This window comes from Manis pentadactyla, chromosome 16 (assembly GCF_030020395.1).
Source record: "Manis pentadactyla isolate mManPen7 chromosome 16, mManPen7.hap1, whole genome shotgun sequence".
NCBI classification, from domain to species: Eukaryota; Metazoa; Chordata; class Mammalia; order Pholidota; family Manidae; genus Manis; species Manis pentadactyla.
Window position 1 is genome coordinate 7,730,742 of NC_080034.1, and position 19,780 is coordinate 7,750,521.

The window sequence follows — 19,780 nt, forward strand, 5'->3', positions numbered from 1 at the left end:
AAGACAGTAAGACAAAATCCAACAAGCCAGTAGACCTTGGTTCTAACCTCAGAATAGCTAATATGTTTTAAAAAATACCAATAGCTCTTAAATATATGAAATAAGTTTGTTCTCATTAATAATTAAAGAAATGCAACTTTATTTTTCACTTAGGAAATTGGCCAAATTTCAAAAGTTTGCTAACAAACTGTGGGCAGGGCTCTAGAGAAAGGGGCCCTCTGTGTGTTGTGGTGGGAGTAATATTGTTAGAAATTGCATGAAAGGCGACTGGGTAGTTTTTTCAAAATTATATACTCAGAAATTCACTTAACATTTCTACTTTTGGATTTTCTTCCTACAAATATACCTACCAATGTGTGAAAAGACCTATTATATAAGATTATCTATTGCAACATTGTCTAACAGCAAAACATTTGGAACACCCTGTCTTTTAATGGGGGACTGATTAAAAATTATGGTATATTCCTTAAACAGAATAATACACAGTTCTAAAAAAATAACAGGGTAGCTCTTTCTGTACTGATATGGGAAAAGCTATAGGATATGTTAAATGAAAAAAAATGAACATTTCATAATACTTACAGTGTTACCACTATACTATTCTGTATAGAAGGAAAAGGAAGAAAATGAAATATATTGGGAAGTAGACTGTACACTTTCTACCTTTGTATACTTTTTAATGTTTGGGCCATTAAAATATATTACCTAGTTAAAAACTAAATAATTTTTCACAAAATAAAGGAAAGAATATGTGTATGTATCACTGAGAACTTTACAGATCTGGAGACCAGGGTGATTACGTCCTAGGAGATGTCATATTAAAGAAGTACAGGAAATGTAAAAAATGAAAGAAAAATATTTTCTTTCCTTGTCTCAAAAGTCCTGGTGGCTTCTGAGTACATCCACCAAGGCAGGAGTTGATACAACCTCCTTTCCGATCAAGCTAATTCCTAGGTCACAAATCAATACCTAATTGGGGAATATTCCTTCCTCCAGGATAGGGAGACCTGGCAACATCTGTCCAGTGGGATTTCAGAACTGCTATGGACTAGTGACTGGTATGCTTCTCACTGTTCCCCATTTTGAATGGAGCATTCACTGTGACTATCCTATTCCTGTTTCACAATTATATGTTGTGTGTGTGTGTGTGTGTGTGTGTGTGTGTTGGTGGGGGTGGAAGGATTAGAGAACTTGTCTTTTAAATTCACAAGTCTCCAGATCAAGAGGAGCTGCATTTGGAACTGATATAAATCATAAAATCCAGAGTGTCAAAAATTAATGATAAATTAATGATAATTCTGCTTTGTTTTGGGAAATGAGATTATTAGGATGAAGATACTTTGTGTGTAGAAGGCATGTGAATAATTGTGATCTGGAAGGTAGAGCATGGCAGACTGCATTATTTTTCCCAATTCTCTACTCTCTTCCATAGCTCTATGGTATGCTATGTGACTTTGAATAACCTCCCACCAGAATAAAAGCATATATTCTTTCCTCACTGAGGTCAGGCATGGCATGTGACATGCTCTGCCAGTGGGATGTCAGCAGATGTGTACATACAGAAGGTTAAAAGCTTCTTGCCTGGCTGGACTTTGGCACATTTACCTGCCTTTTATCATGAGAAGACTACTCCTCACACAACCGTTGGTCCAAGGATGGAAAAAAGTGCAGCTGACTCAGACCACACTTGCAACTTAAAGCCACTCCTAGCTGAGGGCAGCCTGGTCAGCCAAACTTCAGCGGCCCCTACTGTGAGGAAGAAATGAATGTTTTCTGAATGGACCTTAGGTTTAGGTAACCTATTACCCAGTATTGTAACAGCCAACTTATACACCAATCCAGGAATCTGAAGAATCATTGAGGAAATAACAGTCACTAGATATTGATTCCAACTTATTTTAGGGGCAATCACTGAGAAGTGATTGGTATACAAAAAGATCAAGGAACCAAGTGGCTGCTTCTAAGAAAAAAATGGGAACATTCTCTGAGAGGGAGGGGCCCTGAGTACATAAATGCCCTCACTGAATTTAAATGTGAAAACATTTTTATTTAATATTAAGAGCAATGTTTGGATATCATGAAATGAAAATCTTAAAAAACTGGAAATCATTACCGCAAAGCAGGGCTTGACATTTTCTGCACTTAATATTTCTTCATAAATCTTGATTGAGCCAAAAATAGAAATCTCCTGCCCATGAGCTAAAAGCGATTCTATGTGAGATGGAGCCGTTCAAAACAGCTCGCCGCTCATCCCTCCTGACACAATGGCAGGTCACTCCAGGACCCTACTGTGCTCCCTGGGAAACATGGCCCATCACAGTGAGACATGGATGGTTACATCTGCTCCATTTCAATAAAACTTTCCCATGAGTAAGGCCTCAACTGTTATAGTAGTCAGCCAGCTGATTGATATTTTGAAAAGAAATCACTCTTCTGGCATCCATGATTTAGTGTGATCTGAACAGCCTGCCTTTAATCAACATGCCATTGAAATTTAGGTCTTCCCTCAGTCTTTACTCCCTCTTTTTATATTCTCACTTTTTCTATTTTAGCTTGGGATGAGATAACAATTATCATAGACAGGGTCGCTCTTACAACAGAGATTATTTCTCACAGGTTTAAAGGCTGGAAGTCCAACACAAGGTACCAGAAGGTTCGAAGGGCCTGCTTCCTGGTTTTCAGAAGCAGTTTTAATGCGCCCTCATGTGATGGAGGGCCGAGTGCCAGAACAAACTCTTGGGTCTCTTCTCCTAAGGGCACTGATCTCAGCCATGGGGGCCCTGCCTATACAACCTGGTCATCCTCCAAAGGCCCTATCTCCTAATACCATCACACTGAGGGTTAGGATTTCAACATACATGTTTTGGTAGAACATAAACATTTAGTGTATGACATTCTCTTAATTTTATTCCTCAGTGCATTTTTTCCCTTTAATCCAAAATAGAATTTAAAAGAATGCTATATATTTTTGTATTCAATAACATTTCATAATCTATTCTCCACTTAATATTGCTTTCCAGTTACCCTGTCATCTCTCTGTATTTGCAACCCCTGCACTGGCCAGTCACTTTTGGTAAGAATTTTCAAAGGTGCTCTGTTTTTAACATTGAAATTTGTGAAAAGAAGTCATCAGTATTAAAAAGCTAAACTTATCTATAGTTCATAAATACCTCATTTTTTCTGATAAATTTAAGGGAGCATTGTTATTAAGTAAAAAGAATGTTTACCAAATTTCATATTGTTTTAGATTATGTAAGATAAGAATTTTTATATACAACAAATCCATGCATTCTGCATGTGAATTACTTTGAGAGTATGGTATTTTTGGAAACTGTACTAAAAAAGATGTGAATGATGATGCATCCATTTTTGTATTATAATAAACTAATAAATGTATGTCTTACTTATAAATTATTTTCAGTGTAAAATTCAAATATTCTAACACAAAATGGGATTCTTGCTAAGAATAAAAATATCTAGGTTATACTATCTTTGGTGATTAAAAGCAATTCTTATAGAAATTATTTTTTCTTACTATACTTATTAAAGAAAAGTCATGCCCCACTCTATATACTACCTTAAATCAATCAGTGAAATTCCCCCCAAAACCAGCAATTAATATGATCAATCAGTTTTGGGGAAACTTCTATAAACATAGGAAAAATGACTGCTACTTGACCTTCATTAAATATATTAAGAGCTTATAAGTTTTTAAAGCCATGTTTATATATTGAATTGAATATAACAGTGTTATTTGTCATCAATTAGGTTATAATATAATTTGATACTGCATTAAAACACTATTTGAAAAGATAGCATGGTTCCTCTAGTAGTTGATTTTTAAAAATGTATTACGTTTAAGGGAAAAGGAGGGAAAATTTTTAAGCAAAAAATACATCCCTATTGTAGTATGTAAGAAATCAATTTTTAACATTGTCTGTATGATAAGCTGTTAATTTCATCATGAGTGAACTAATGCATTAATAGGATTATGCTGAATTTTTTACTCTGCTGTTTCCCATCCCTAATATAAGCTTCATTTAGCACCACCTCTTACTTGCCCGCAATGTCTCTCACGCGTGGAGGCCAAGGGGGAGCCCAGGGCCACTTTTAGTTGAAGTCTCCATTTCTCATTTGAAATTCACTTATGGGGTGTGTGTGTGTGTGTGTGTGGCCAGAATGTCTCCTTAAGGTGAAATGGACAGTTTTCGTGTGTGTGTGTGTGTGTGTGTGTGTGTGTGTGTGTGTAGAGCCAGAATGTCTCCTTAAGGTGAAATGGACAGTTTTCCAAGGTACTAGGCTACCAAGTAAAGTTCCCAGGGAGGGCCTGTACCCGCTGGGACCGCCCTTTGTGTGTTCTAGGAAAATACGCCATGAACAGGCTGCCCCAAAGGGCACAGGGGACATTCCCTGCTTCCTTTTAGGTAAATTGAATCCCCTAAATTATTTACAGAACTTAATCTTTCTTCAAATAAAAATGGCCAAAGTAAAAAGAAGAAGGGGTAATCGTCCTTGCTTTAGAAATAGTAAGTGATAAGGGGAAGTTCTAAAGCATCTATTTAATACATTTAAGCATATTCTTTTTGTTTATAGGAATTAGTTTCATTTTCCCTTCTTGCTTCTAAGACAAAAGGAGTAATTACCGCCATTCTTTCTAGCACTCTTATATCGTATTTCCTCAGTGATCTAGAGCTGTTGTATACGGCTTAAGTAAAAATGAGTAATTCCAAATTTCTCTAAAATAATTAGAGGGCAACCAGGAAGAAAATACCTATGTAAAATATATAAACATGTATAGAGATAAAAGACTCACAAATAAGCCCGACTTTCTAAATAAGAAATCATGTCAAAAGAAACTCAATTACTTAAAAATCATATTATAACATTAGCAGACAAAGGAAATGCTGAAGATGTAACGGACTTTAATTTTAGCATAGTAGTTCATGAACTCTCATTTGAAAAATGAATTCAAATTAGCTGGGATAGGAGAGCTCTCATCTGCACTAAAATAGCCTGATGGGTTGTAAAGAGAAGGTAATGATGAATGGCAATGTATCGAATCACAGATTTATTTTTTCAAAAATGGTTCCACAATCTAATGTATTTAAAGTACTTACTTAAAATATGCAACTATTCATACAGCCACCTGAGAAAGATAGAGAAGATGAAGGAAGGAATGAAGGGAGGGAGGAAGGGAGGAAGGGAGGAAGGGAAGCAAAGAGGAAGGTTGGAGGATGCACCACACTTTCATCGTTTGAGCATTGCTCCAACAGCAGGCTCTAAAATCCTGTAGGACTCATATTCTATAACACCCATGATAACAACACATGACATTAAATATTAGATATATACCAGATTTTCTTCCTCCTGTTTCTCATACTAATGCCATATATAAAATAACAGGAATATCAAAATTTATATTATAGACTAACAAGTAAAATGAAATTGAAATACTGATTACCATTAACAATGGGTAATATGTACTGAACTCTTACTATGTTCTAGGAGCTAAGCTAAGACTAAATTTGTCATCTTACTTAATCCTTAAATCAATTTTAAGAGGTAAATACCATTATTATTCCCATTTTACAGATGAAGAAAATTAACGTTTTTTTTCTTTTCATATAGTCAGTAAAGCTAGAACTGAGTCTTCCAAAATGCCATACCTCTCTCATTATATCACTTTGCTATTGTTATTTTTTAATAGTTATTATCAAGCTTACTTTCATGGACTTCATGGATAGGAAACAATAACTGGAACACTTAAAATTTAAACAATGTGGCTGAATAGCTCTTCAAGACAATACTCAAAGATATGCTGAATAATTCATTTGATCGCCAACACATGTGGGGCATTTACTCTGATCCGGCCACGGAGCCAGTTTGCTTTGATGCAGAGCATCTCTAAACATCACGACCCATGAGGTTGATACAAATGAAGACACTGAGACTTGAGGAGTTTAAGAAACTTGTCCAAGGTACTTGTGGTACAGTGAGGGCTTAAAGCTGGGAATTCTGACTTGAAAGATATTATGCTTGACCACCTCTGGATGGAGATTTTCATAACTGGATACACAATAAATTGCACAGATTCTAACTGCCTTAGAGTTTTAGGGAAGGGAAAGTCACTATTGGCTGGGAGGGTCAAGGAAGACTTTTATACAAATAGGAGAAACAATTTACTTTGAGTTCTGAAAAATTAGCTGAACTAGCAGACAGAAGGTGAGCAAAGAAAGAGCAAGGGTCCTCGGTGGGGTGTGAGCACAGCTCGGAGGTGAGGAGGCACCAGGCTAACTCAGGGCAAGCGCAGGAGCCAGGTGGAGGATCCCAGGGTCTGGAAAGATGAATCACGGAGGCATTCATTTTCTATTGCTCCTGTAACAATTCATCACAAACTTTTTGGCTTAAAACAGCACATATCTAGTATCTTATAATTCTGGAGGTCAGAAGTCCAAAATCAGTCCCTTCTAAAGCCCAGGGGTCAGAAGGGCTGGGCGCTTCTGGAGGCAGTGATGGGGGGGGGGGGCTTGTTCCTGCTCCTTTTCTGGCCACTGGAAGCGGCGTCCCTTCCCTGGCTTGGCACGCCTACCTGTTAGCACTCTGGCTTCTATCTCACGTACTAACTGACCCTCCTGCTTCTCTCCTATGAAGACCCCTGGGATTACCCAGCCCACTCAGATAACCAGGATCATCTCCCCTTAACTGAAGCACCTCTGCCAAGTCCTTTTGTCATATAAGGTACCCTATTCCCAGGTTCTGGCTATTAGGACGTGGACAACTTTGGGGTACATTTTTTGGTCTTGAAGCCTGTACAAGATTCGAAAGGCAAGTTCACACGACCTGACAGAGGATGACCCTCCTTGCCAACCAGAGATTAGTAAGAACTACTGAAGGTTATTTAAACAAGGAAATTGTGTGATTAAAGTAATATTTTAGGTTGAATGATCTGGGATTTAGGATGATTTACCTATAGCAGTGGTTCTCAAAAATCAGAGTGTATAAAAATCTCATTTGAGTTTGTCATAAAATGGAGATTTCTGGGCCCTTTCATTGCTAGAGATTCTTATTCACTGGGTCTGTAGTGATGCCCAGGAATCTTCCTTTTTTAAAAAATCCCTACAAGTATTTCTGCTGGAGGAGATATTAGATCACGCTTTGAGAAATGCTGGCCTACGACACCTGAGTGCCTTCATAGATATACACTCAGTCCGGCCCACTCCACACAGGGAACAAGATCAGGATCGCACAAACAAACCATGAAAATCGAATGCACATTTTTGACCCTATTTACATACTTATATGTTCATATTTATCAAAAACTGAAGAGTCACTCTTCTAAGTATAAGGGGAGAAAAGCTGATTCTGACAAAGGAGAAGATGACGACGCCTGAGGATTGTGCATCTCGCTTGTTCGACGCTTCCTACAGGCCGGGTGCTGCTTATTCCAGATAGTAATAACTCATTTAATCCTCACTCCATGGTTACTATTATAATCTCCATTTTATGGATGAGAAAACAGAAGTGTGGAGGGATTAAGTAGGTAGTCCAATATCACACAGCTAGAAAATAACAGCATTTAGTCATTGTCTGGCTTCTAATTCATACACTTCCTACTTTGCTGTTTTGTCCTATGTAAGATACTCACTCATAGGAGGTTAACTACTCATACACTTCGATGTGAAACCTACAGTCACTCAACAGAGATACCTGATTCTTTTCCAGAAGAAGAAGAAGTACAAGATGAGAGAAATTATGAGCTAAGAACCAGAGTTTGGCGTTTTATCCTGGCTCTGTGCCCACTATCTCTGGGACCTTGGACCAGTCCCTTCGTCTGCATGGCCTACATTTCCCCGATATAAAAATAAGAGGGCCAAACAAAAACATCTCCAAGAAGATCCCTCACTGTTTTTACATTTTCAGAAGTTTTATGATTATAGCAATTATAATTCACATCAAGCATCACTTATCACTTCACAGCGATTTGATCACGGCTTCCTCGAAGAAGAACTTATATTAGCAGAAACCTCCTTTGCTGAAAAATGGCTAAATAAGAAAGAGACTGAAGAAATTACATGCTCAAACCTTGCCTAGAATCTTTGGGAACAAAGGAGAAGAGAAACATCTGTCACCACTCATTATCCCCAGGACTCGGCAACACAAGTGACGCGACACAGCCGAGGGCCGCGGAGCAGGCGGGAGCTCAGGGCACGTGGCCGTTAGTCTTGCAGGTTCAGAAATGTAAGCGATTGCAGACAGTCCTTCCCGGGGTGTCTCGTCATCTCGCACTTTAGATGCAGTGTGAAAAGCATGACTTCACCCCGAGTCAAACAGCAAACCTCCCGCTGTGCACACGTCCAGTGGGCAGGAAACAGCAATGGAGAAAACGGCGAGCACAGAAGCCAACACCGTGGTCCAAAGCATAAGCCTGCGTATATGGGACAGAGGCCCCTGCAGAGGGCACATGTGGGGTGACGACGGGCACTGCCTTGGGTACCACACAAATACGTGGCTTTAGATGTTTCTAATACTGGCTCAACATTTACTGAGTCACACTAGACTTTGGTTTATGTACCAGGTATTAAGAAGGAAGGGAGGAAGAGGAATACGAGGTTCTTGCCAAATCCCTCAGTAGCCTGGGACAATGGTGATGGACCCTGGCTCTATGCACAAAGCCAGGAGGGCCGAAGGCGAGGGTGTCAGTACTTGAGGAAAGTTCTGGAGAACTGCTGCCTGCCCTGGAGGGCACCAGAGACACTGCTGACAGAGCACGCTGTCCAGGCCCTGAGGAGCTGTCCAGGCCCTGAGCAGTTGTTTGGGGAGGCAAGGGAGTGGCCCCCACAGAGACAGGAGGGGAACCTACCGAGGGTCCACCAGCCCAGCACTGCCAAGATGCCACCTTCACAGAGAAGGACTTCTGAGCAGGAGGCCACAAAGTCACAACTTTAAAAGTGCACATGGCTTTGGAGTCATCCTGACCTGGATTTTGAATCCTGACTTGGCTTGGGGGTCCAGTACCCAAGATTTTCCCTGGCAAAGTGCCTACTTCCTCTCATTGGTGTGCGATTAATTAAAATAGAAATTAATTTATTAAAATACTTCTTTCTGCTCCTTTATCATCAATAAATCTGGGGCACCCTCTGCAGAACCCATCATAGGAGGGGTTTCTGAGTGGTGTTACTTTTGGAAGCAGCAGGTTGGGTGGAACCGTGCAGGATGCCTAATTTCTGGAGAGATCTCTGCTCTGTCTTCTACCTCAAAGTGCTTCATCTCTGGAGAAGGGAGACTATCTTTGTCTTTCAAAATACTTTCAGAGTGGATTAAAAATAACCTAGCATAGTATGGATCTAAAAGTCTGAGTGGGAATTCGGACTCCTGCTGGTTCAGACAATATTCCAATTTTTCCACTTAGACAGCATGTCTTAAGGGAGTCAATTATGATTTGTTCATCTCTGCATGCCCCACAGATCCTAACAAATAGTAGATGCTCAATAGTCTTTGAATGAATGAATGAATGCTGATGGAATACCCTTGCCTGATACCAATAGTATCTTTTTATTCCCATCGACTGAATTTTACATCCCTGTATGAACTATTTCTAAGGAGTTATTTTTAGAAAACAAAGCTAGGGGATTTTTACATTTCAATACAAAAAGAGCAACTGATAAAGTTTTATCAGCACTTACAAAAATAAGCCTAAAATATTGGGGAGTGGGTAGCAACTCTTTTTTTTCTTTTTTGGGTCCTTCCTTTTCTGGGTACCCCCCAAATGTGTGAAAAGATTTTAAATAAAACCATAAGAAGGAGCAGAAGGGAAGAGTCGTGGACCTGGCGCAGCTCCTTCCTGAATCTTCAAGTAAAAGGCAAGACAGAGATAAGGCAGCTGCTGCTTAATGCCACCAACTGCTGATGGAAAACTGGCAAGCAGAGTGGGCAGACCAGCGAGGATGAGGCCTATGTTTGTAACATGATTAACTATTCAAACCCTCTTAGAGATGAGTTCGGAAGAACTCTTTTATAAGATCATGGAAATCAAAAGGAATTTAGAAAAAAACATAAATGCTGGCTGCCAGGGTAACTGTTTCTCAGGAAAGCCACCCAAGGGAAAATTTTAACAATATAATGCAAAGAGAGGGATCTTCACAGCTTTTGCCAAAACCAACTTGTAAAAACTTGCAGTGCTCCATGCACAAAGCATGATGGGTACTTGGGGCGGCTGTGGGGGCGGGGGTGCAACAGGTGTGCACCGGAAACGGAAACTTCGCCCCCTAAAGATTTCTAGCTAATGGTGGGCAGTGAAGTGCGGCTGGGAGAAGGAGTCATGTGAGGTCACGCTGGGAAAGGCTCCAGGCAGGACTCCGGCTGCAGTTGGAACTACTGTACGCAAACGCGGAGTGCATCAGTACTAAACAAGTGGCCTTTACAAAATGAAGGAATTTTCAAACGCCTCCTTTGTGCTAGAAATATTTTTCATGCTTTTAGGAAAACTCATTCGTGAATACATAAACAAAAGTATTCACCCAGTTTTTATTTCTGTAGCTTAAAGGGATGTGAAAATACCTGGAGGCAGCCTCATGGACAGGGATTCAATTAACGAGGTATCGCTTTGTCCATCACCCTTTAAATAGGTGGCTAATGCTCAGATAAAGAGCCCCCAAGCCTGTAGCCTATATTAAAGATTGTACCAGCAATAACTTCCTAAGCTGATACTTCACATATGTTATTTTCTAAAAGTATATGTCATCCAAGACCATTTTCCCAATTAACACATTATTTGGAAGCTCCTGGGAAATACAACGTTGGTCGGCCATTCCTCTTAGGCAGACCATCGTAGCATCAGGGAAAGAATGCGAGGGGGTAGGCCTCCCAATCGTCTACGTTTGTTCGAACTGGATAAGCAGCACTTCCTCCTGCGATACAATTTATGAAGCTCACCAAATGATACCAGTAGATCCCACTACACTGGGATCACGACTCACATCTTTGTCAGTAATCACAGTGCTCACAAATAAACAATGTCTTGGAGAATTATCATTCCCGCCACTAGCATACAAACTCCACGGCGGACCTGTTTTGTTGATAGCTATCGTCCCGTCCCTAGAATACTCTGGCACATAGTATGTGCTTAATAAACATTGTGTGGATTGAATGCATAAATTAATTTAAATTGCTTCTTTGAGAAGGCCCTGGGGGAAACCCTGGCTCAGTGGAGCAAGATGCCTGTATTGTTAGGAGCAAGCATCCCCACTACCTCTTCCCTAAGAGCGCTTTCAGTAACACAAATTTATTTCTTGTGTCATCAAAGTTGAACACGTCTCTTAAATTCAGGAAGCCTAAATATGACAAGGTGTGTGCACGCCTGCCATTCAACATCCATGCTACAGACAGAAATTGAACACTGCCATATACTGGTACTATGACAGCCTATGCCCAGTAGTCGTGGTCTTCTTCATGTCATAAAAATGTGAAAGTCAATTTAACCTTGGGGCATAGACCCCACCTTTACAAACATGATGCTCAGGATTAATTTGTAGAAAGTAAAGATTCTATTGAGATTAGCAACTGAAGACTGTGGAGAAGCCTTGAAAGCAGGGTTTTCCCCAGGGCTTTTTGTATTGCAAAATCCAAATAAATATTCAACTAAGCAAAAAACCTTAAAACAAAAAGATAAAAATTTTAAATGCCTCCTTAATGCTAAGAATAGTTTTTCATGTTATTTTGGTAGTTCCTTTATAAGTAAAAAATGTATAAAAGCACATACTGTATCTTATACATCCAAATAATTGATTTACTTTATAAAACAGTTGCTTTGTGAGGTTTTACATTATTGTCATGAATAACCAGTTCAGTGCTTCAACATCACTTTTCAATTTCTTTTGGAAGCTGAATTTTATTTTGGGAGGCTGTAAAAAGGTCATGTGGCTGTCCTTATGATAAACAATATAAATAATCAGGGTAGGCAATGACATTAGGTTAAGGACAATATGAAACTATAACATATTCAGAATTTTTTATGTGGTTCATAATTTGGTTACAAAGGTAAATCCAAAAGAAGAATTCTAAAAGTAATTCTAAATAAGAACAGTATCATTTAAGTGGAAAATTTATTATGGTATGTATTGTTCAGATCAACTCCCATTGTATTGTTGAAATGTGGTTTCTTGAGCCTCAGTATTTTATATTTACTCTTTAAAGATGCATTCCTAGAAGAATAATTTTATTTCATCACCATATTATTATTATATTATTATTTTTTCCCTACAGAAATCACACATAGGACATTGCTGTAGACCTTTCAAAATTACATGTTTAGAAGTGAAACATAATTTTAATAGTAGAGTTAACATAATCCATGAGCCAATAAATGTATTAAGATTTGAGATGTAATCAGAACTATGTTCTCTAGAAGGTCAATGGGAGGGAAGACTTGACCTGTGTTTGATATGATCTGGTTTTTAAATTCAATTTAGGATTTTTTTTCCACAACTAATTCTTTTCATCACTTTCAAGTTTTAGGTCTTTCTTCCCAATAGACAGATGTAGCTTGTTCTCTATTTGTTTATATTGAAACTCACATATTAATACTTTTTGATGTTTTATTATCAATTTGAAGTTCTTCAGAATAGACACTTCATTTTTAGGTGACATTCATAAAATTATTGTTAGAAGTTATTATAAATATGCTAATGTATTTTCTTTAAATATGTCTACATATGATATAAAAATGTTTGTGTTAAATAAAAAACTGGAAAGGATTTGGCAAGTTTAAGAGCACAAAAAAAGTTTTAAGTTTGAGAACTAAAATGTGTGAGATTAAAATGAGCTTATCAGTTATCTTTAATCTGTTATAAATCTTATGACATACTTTCTATGTGAAAGTATCTATTTTTCAAAACTTAAAAAAAACCCATAAAACCCACTGCATTATTCTGTCTATGATACACCTAAATGTCATGTTCCTGGATGTGGAGACTAGTGTCACAAGGCAAAGAATTTCTCTCATTGTAGTTCATCCTTAATAATCTGTATCAGAGCTCTTAATGCCTTGAAATATGTGCCCATTTAGGTCCTCAAATATATTTTCATGATTTTACATGTAAAAATATAAAAGTAATTACACCATAAACATTAATCACACACTTTTCAATTCTGATAGTGGAAAATTATTTTTTTAGATATAAGATTTCTCAAGAAATGAAAAATTGAGACAGTACTAGAATATTCAGATATTATGAAATAATTATCCTTTTTAAGAACTCCATATGAGAATATCATTAGAATTTCATAGCATTAGAGTATTATCCATCATTAAAATACCAATGCCAAGAACAGCACAGGGGTTAGGGGCAATGACCCCATGCACCGCCAAAAATCCACATTTAAGTTTTGACCTCCCCAAAACTAAACTACTATAGACTACTGTTGACCAGAAACCTTACCAATAGCATGAACAGTTGATTAACACATATTTTGTGCATGTATCATATACTGTATTCTTACAGTTAAAGTAAACTAAAGAAAAGGAAATGTTTTCCAAATTGTCACAAATCTCCAAAATATTTTCCTATATATTTACTGAAAAATGTCTGCATATAAGTGGACCCACACAGTTCAAACCTGTGTCATTCAAAGGTCAACTGTATTATATTTAATGTATCATATAAATGTCACCTTATAATTATTTCCTTTTTTTAAAATTTAGATTTGCCTATATGCCAAAGTAAGCAGTAACAGTATTGTATACAGTAACTATATACAGTAACTGTACACAGTAACTAACCTACTGTATACTGGAAATTTGCTAAAAGAATATATCTCTGGTGCTCTCACCACACACACACACACACAGAAGGTAACTGAGAAGAGATGGATATGTTAATTAGCTTGACTGTAATAGGCATCTCACCATGTATATGTATATCAAAATAGCATGTTATATACCTGAAGTAGATATATTTTAAATTAAAAACAGAATTTATTTAGCAATATTATATTTTATGTAGATTATTTGAGAGGAATAAGTTAGGTATTTTACTCTGAAATTATTTGTTTCAACTTTCTAATATCTGGTCCACAAAATATTAATGAAGGCAACTCTTATTGAACCCCTATTGTTTGTGAGAGCTTTTTTTAACTGAATTATAGCTAACATGCAATATTATGTTAGTTTCAGGTGTACACAGTGATTCAACATTTATATACATTATGAAGTGATCACCATGACAAATCTAGCTACCATCTGCCACCATACGAAGTTGTTATATATTATTAATTATATTCCCTATAAATATAGGTAATGTGTCATGAGTTACATGCCATCCCTGCACAGGGCCCATACTAATCTTTTCTGTATCATTCCAATTTTAGTATATGTGCTGACGGAGTGAGCACAAATACTAAAAAAAGAAGCAACAACAAAGTCACTTACACGTTATCGAGTCGGCATACAGCCTCAGCCTGGAGGAGGGTCCGCCTTCTTCAGTGAGGGACCACAGAGGCTCACTATTACTAAAGGCAGAAGCTGAATCCAGTGAAATTTAGAATTGGCTTCTTTCTCTCATTCCTCTTTTCATTCTGAATGCTTCAGGATCTGGTCTGAACCTCTGTATACCAAGAACACCTTTGTAATAACGAGAGGGCAAACATCATTGAGAGCCCGCCGCATACAATACTGTAACTTGATTAACAGCCAAAGTTTGCAAGGTGAGAGTCAGAGACCCGAGGGATCTGGCCTAGAGATTTGGGAAGGTGGATGCGACTTGGCTGCATGGTGGACACACCCAGATGGGGCCATTCCGTGTGCTCTTCGATGATCTCACCGCCAGGTGCAGGGACGGGAGCTGATCCTCACACCCGCCCTGCAGTGACCTGCCTGAGACCGGCCACTGACGGACGATCGCACTCACTTACCTCCGCCCAATTACAGAAATATTCACTAGTAAGTAATTTGGCAATGCATCTTTTGTCATGAAACATATTTAAAACATCAATTTGGCCCCAACAGAAAGACAATTTAATGATAGGAACAAATACTGTGTTATTTAGCCAAATTGTTTAATTTTAAAACTCTTGCCTACATTTAAAAAGTTCCATCTCATTTACAAAGGCAATTAATCTGCTTGCCAAGACTGTATTTTTCCTCTTTGTAACATTTATTTTTGTTTGCCCATTTCCTTCATTATCTCCTGTTAGAAAACTGTTTCTAGCATTTATTTGTTTATTCTAAATATGATGGCAAAAATCCATCAGATTTATTGCCCAGACTCCCTGGTGCCCATGAATATGATCCTCAGGATATTAAGGGGAAATCAAGTTTTTGCTATTTTTGAACTGCCTTGACATTAGCAGTTACCATGTAGAAACTGACGGAAATTAGCCAGTGTATGAAGGAGTTCTGACACATATCGGTTGACAATTAAGCTCTGGATCTCATGATGGTCATTAGCAAAAGCAGAGCAGCTATCAAACAGTACTGGAGGCTAGCACTCTCCATATTGATGATAAAAAGAGATTTTTACGTCGTTCTGTAAACACACAACCAACTGCCCCTCAGCGACGCCCGCGGAAGAAGGGAAAGTGTTTTGCCCGCACAGCACAGGATGCTCTGGGCGGCTCTTTATCCTTTTACTGCAGGACCCATTTCTGTTTGGGACGCTGCAGACAAGTGTGAGTCTTCCTACCAAACGAGCCGTTGGAAAAGCGCGTCATTGTCACGGCGCAGAGACAGAGCACATTAGAGAAAGAACGGCGGTCATTGCAGCACCGCGCGACCGGGGCTAGCGCTGCACAGAGCACAGAGGAGGGAGCCTACAAGCGCCTTAGAAATACATTATTTGCTAGGACCTTGAAATCTCAAACAGGCAATTGGGTAGAAATTAAGGCTTGGTGATGAGAGGCCTTGGAAAGGTGGACTCGTCGGAAGCGTGTGTCTCCAGGGTGCTCAGAACCTGTCCCAGCCCGTGTAAGTGCTCCCACCGAGGAACGGGTGCAGCTGTGAGGAAAGGGCTTAGTGCTGCCCACCGGGGTAGTCAAGGGTCCCCGGGGACCTGACATCTGAGCTGGGCGTCTGGGTGTGAGCGGGATTTCGCGGCCTGTGTCCGGGGAGAGAGGAATTCATTCCGGGCAGCGGAATGAAAGGGAAACCACAGCCCAGGGGCGTGGGGGGAGCGCACACCCGGCAACAACACAGGAGCTACGCGGAGGGGTTGTGTTCAGGGTCAGGGGATGGTCTGGGGCGAACCTATAAAGCCAAGAGAGTTTGGGAATATTTTTAAGGGGTGAAGTTTTATTCTCTGTAAATGAGAAACCTTTGAACATTTCTGAGGACCGTGGCATGAGCCTATCTAGTCTTTACATCCTTCTATCAGACAAAAAAAATCCCACATGGGTTTAGACTATTCCTTGAGCCTAGGATAGACACATAAAGAGACTTAACTAATACTTGTTTATTAATTATATTCCCACCAATTAACTTATTTCTTTTTACAGATCTGATTGCCAATCTGGAATAAACACGGACAGGAGAGAGACCAGAGGCACTGCAAGTCCTTGAGGCTCCTGCAACTGTTGGGGAAAGGGGGTTGTCCTATGAACCGGGACAGGGCCAAGGGGTTTGCAAGGTGGATTCAAAGGACACTGTTGAGGCAGAATTAATATACTTTGGTGGTTGGCTGGATATCTGAAGGAGAGAGAGGCATTTTATGATGCGAACGAGCAGGTAGATAGTGATGCTTTTCTAGAAGATAAGAAAGGCTTTGAGAGGAGGAGGTGTGGGGTTCGAGGTGGGGGGTAGGAAATAAAGGACGGTTGTCTGGGATACCGTGAGTTCAAACTGCCGCCCGGACCTTCTTGTGGAAACATCCAGTGTGGGGGCTGGAGCTTAGGAGAAGTCAGCTAGAAACGTTCGCAAGCCAAAACGTTTGCCTGGATTTCACATTTGTGACTTGATGTCAGGAACTGCATTTCATACTAAATTACAAGCTCAACCAACATTTCTATATCTACCTCCCACCATCAGGCATTGAGCAGCTATTCATTTATTTGTTCTGTAAATATTACTGAGCACCTACAGTATGTCAGGCATCGTTTTAGGTGTGCAGACACAACAAACTCGAGAAATAAGCTCCTGTTCTCATGCGGATTATCTTCCAAGGCAGGAGTGACCAGGACCCAATACAGTAATACACAGGTAACGACATTTCACGTGGAACAAGTGTGTTGAAGAATAATAAAGCAGGAGGGAGGGGGAGAAGCATTTCTTAAACTATTTAGTCTAAATCTCAGTCTCCAGTTGAGACTTAAACCAAGAACTAACTAACGATGTTTCTCCTTATTCTTTCCACTTCAGATGACAGCATGTAAAAGTCAAGTGGATTATCGACCTCAAGGAAGAGGCCATTTGGATGAGACGGAGAGGCAGGGTTTTCTGCTGATGTCCTTGCTCTGAAAGATGAGAGCTGCGATCCCAGTCCAGCTGTAAGAAAACCGTTCTCCTAGCGTAAGGCTTGGTCCCTAGGGGGTCAGAATTAACTAGGATTAGACAAATTCCCCTCACAACCTTGGAAACAAATTACAATCTTTATTGAAATACCATTAAAAATTTTTTTATCAGTCTATCTTTTCTGTTTTAGAAGATATATTGGTGGCGAAATAAACATCTTTTTTTATCACTCACCCAAATCTTGATTTTGACTCCTCACGTGGCTCTGCCTGTCACTAAGACAGTCTTTGTTATGCAGAGCATAGAGAAGCAGAGCCTGAAATAAAAGGAGGGCAGGTAGAAGGGCAGAAAGCGGTTGAGCTTTCATCCAGGGAGGAGATTCCAAGTGACCTTGTCAAGAAGAGCTACTGGTGTTCTATTGCCTGAATACATTTTGTTTGCAACTGTTGTAATGATCGTAATTCAATGCAAAAAGCGATGATATAATTAGAGATACACACATGCTGGGAATGTTATCAGAGATGTGCTTCAGAGTTGATTCCAAGAGACTATTATCTGAGGTTAATCTTACACATAATAAATCCAGTATGCTTTGATTCAAAGCCCAACAACAGGGATAAATGCATTCAAGTATTTTAGAGCCCATCTCGCTGTTAGGATTCAGAAATGCTCATTCACGTGCAGGCAGATGCTGCCGCATGCCGCTCACCCCAGAGGAGGGCCTCACTTTCCTTCCTGAAACCATCTCTTTCCCTGGCTCTCCGAACCCCTCTTCCTCTCTGTTTCTTTGCTGTCTCTCTTTAAGTTCTACCTAGTCTATAAATGTTGCCATTCAAGGTTTCCTTTTAGATCTGTTTCTCTTCCTTACACTCTTCCCTAGGTAATCATTCATTCATCAACAAATATGCATTGAACACCTCCCATATGTCAGCACAGTTCCATGCTCCCAGGATACATCGGTGAAAAACAAATAAATTCATTGTCTATAGAGAAGCAAACTATAGCAGATTTCACTTACTGTACACATGCTGTTGGTTCCCAAGTTTGTATCTCTAGCTTCTGTTCTCTGAGCTTTAGATTTATTCACTGATTCATTCACCAAATTTAATATGTCCAAAACGGACAGGTCAGGATTGGAGGTAAAGTCCCCACCTCAAGGGTGGTATCAACTTCCTTCCATCTGCAGATCCCAGAATGTGGGAGTCGCCCTTGCCTGTCAGTTTCATCCACCATCACTGCACCCTGCCTGTCTTCACTGCCACATCCTTGCCCTGTCCAGTCTATCCGGGGCCTTTGGAGAAGGTCTCCCCGCACCCCCTCTTTCCCCATAGTTTTCAGAGCTAGATGATGTGAAAGATGCAGATTTGGTCATGTCAGCCCCTTTCAGAAAAAGGCCAAAGTCCTTCACAAAACCCGCCACACTGTGGACGACCTGGCTTTCCTCAGCCTCTTGCATCTCTCCATGTATCCCTCTCACCTTGGCTCTCAGAGCGTCGGCCAACTGGCTTTCTTTCAGATCCTCAAATGCACTACGTGCTTTCCAAATGCTTGGCACATACTTTTGCTTATGCTTCCCTTCAAGTGACCAACTCCTTCAACTCCTGTTCATTGCTCTGTTATCAACTGGAAGGTCACCTCTCCAGGGACGCTCTGGAAGTCTGCTGTGGCTTCCCTAACCACACGCTACTGGCTGGGTGGCATAAACAATAGGAATTTATTTTCGCACAGCTCTGGAGGCTATATGTCCAAATCAGGGTGTTTCCTCTGAGGCCTCTCTGTCTGGCTTGCAAATGGCAGCCACCTTCCCCCTGAATTCCCACGTGGCTTTTTCTCGGTGGCATGGATCCCTGTTGTTCTTACAGGGATGCCAGTTCTGTTGCATTAGGGCCCCACCAGAAGACTTCATTTAACCTGAATTACCTCTTTAAAGACCCTATCTTTAAACGCAGTCACGCTGAGGGTGAAAGTTTCCACTCATGGGTTTGGGGGGACACAATTCAGTCCTCCACAGAAGTCTCCCCTAGCTCTCCAGGGTAAGCCAGGCCACCACTCACTGCTCACTTAACACCTTGTAGTTGTTATAAAGCACTTTCCACGGCTGTCATCGCCAAAGCTGTTGGCCATGTCAAGGATCTGGCCCCTCCCACCTCTCTGGCCCCTCCTCTAGCCCCTCTCACCCATCCCAGGCCTCCTGCCGGTCCTCTAATATGCTGGGCACTTCCTGCCTGGACTTGTCCAGTCATGACTCATTCCCTCTCTTTATTCGGGTCTCTGTTCCAATATCTCTTGGAGAGGCTATACCTGCCCACTGTGTCTCTAAACATACTACCCCAACCCCCAAAA

The 19,780-nt window shown here is 40.1% G+C and overlaps 1 protein-coding gene and 1 non-coding gene across 4 annotated transcripts in view; both read right to left on the reverse strand.

The window, feature by feature from the left end:
• KCNQ5 (potassium voltage-gated channel subfamily Q member 5) overlaps positions 1–19,780 on the reverse strand; it is a 448,222-nt gene that overhangs the window by 355,387 nt on the left and 73,055 nt on the right. The window lies entirely within an intron of this gene.
• LOC118927802 (U6 spliceosomal RNA) lies at positions 14,283–14,388 on the reverse strand. The gene has a single exon (XR_005030979.1). It is a non-coding gene; the product is annotated as a U6 spliceosomal RNA (small nuclear RNA).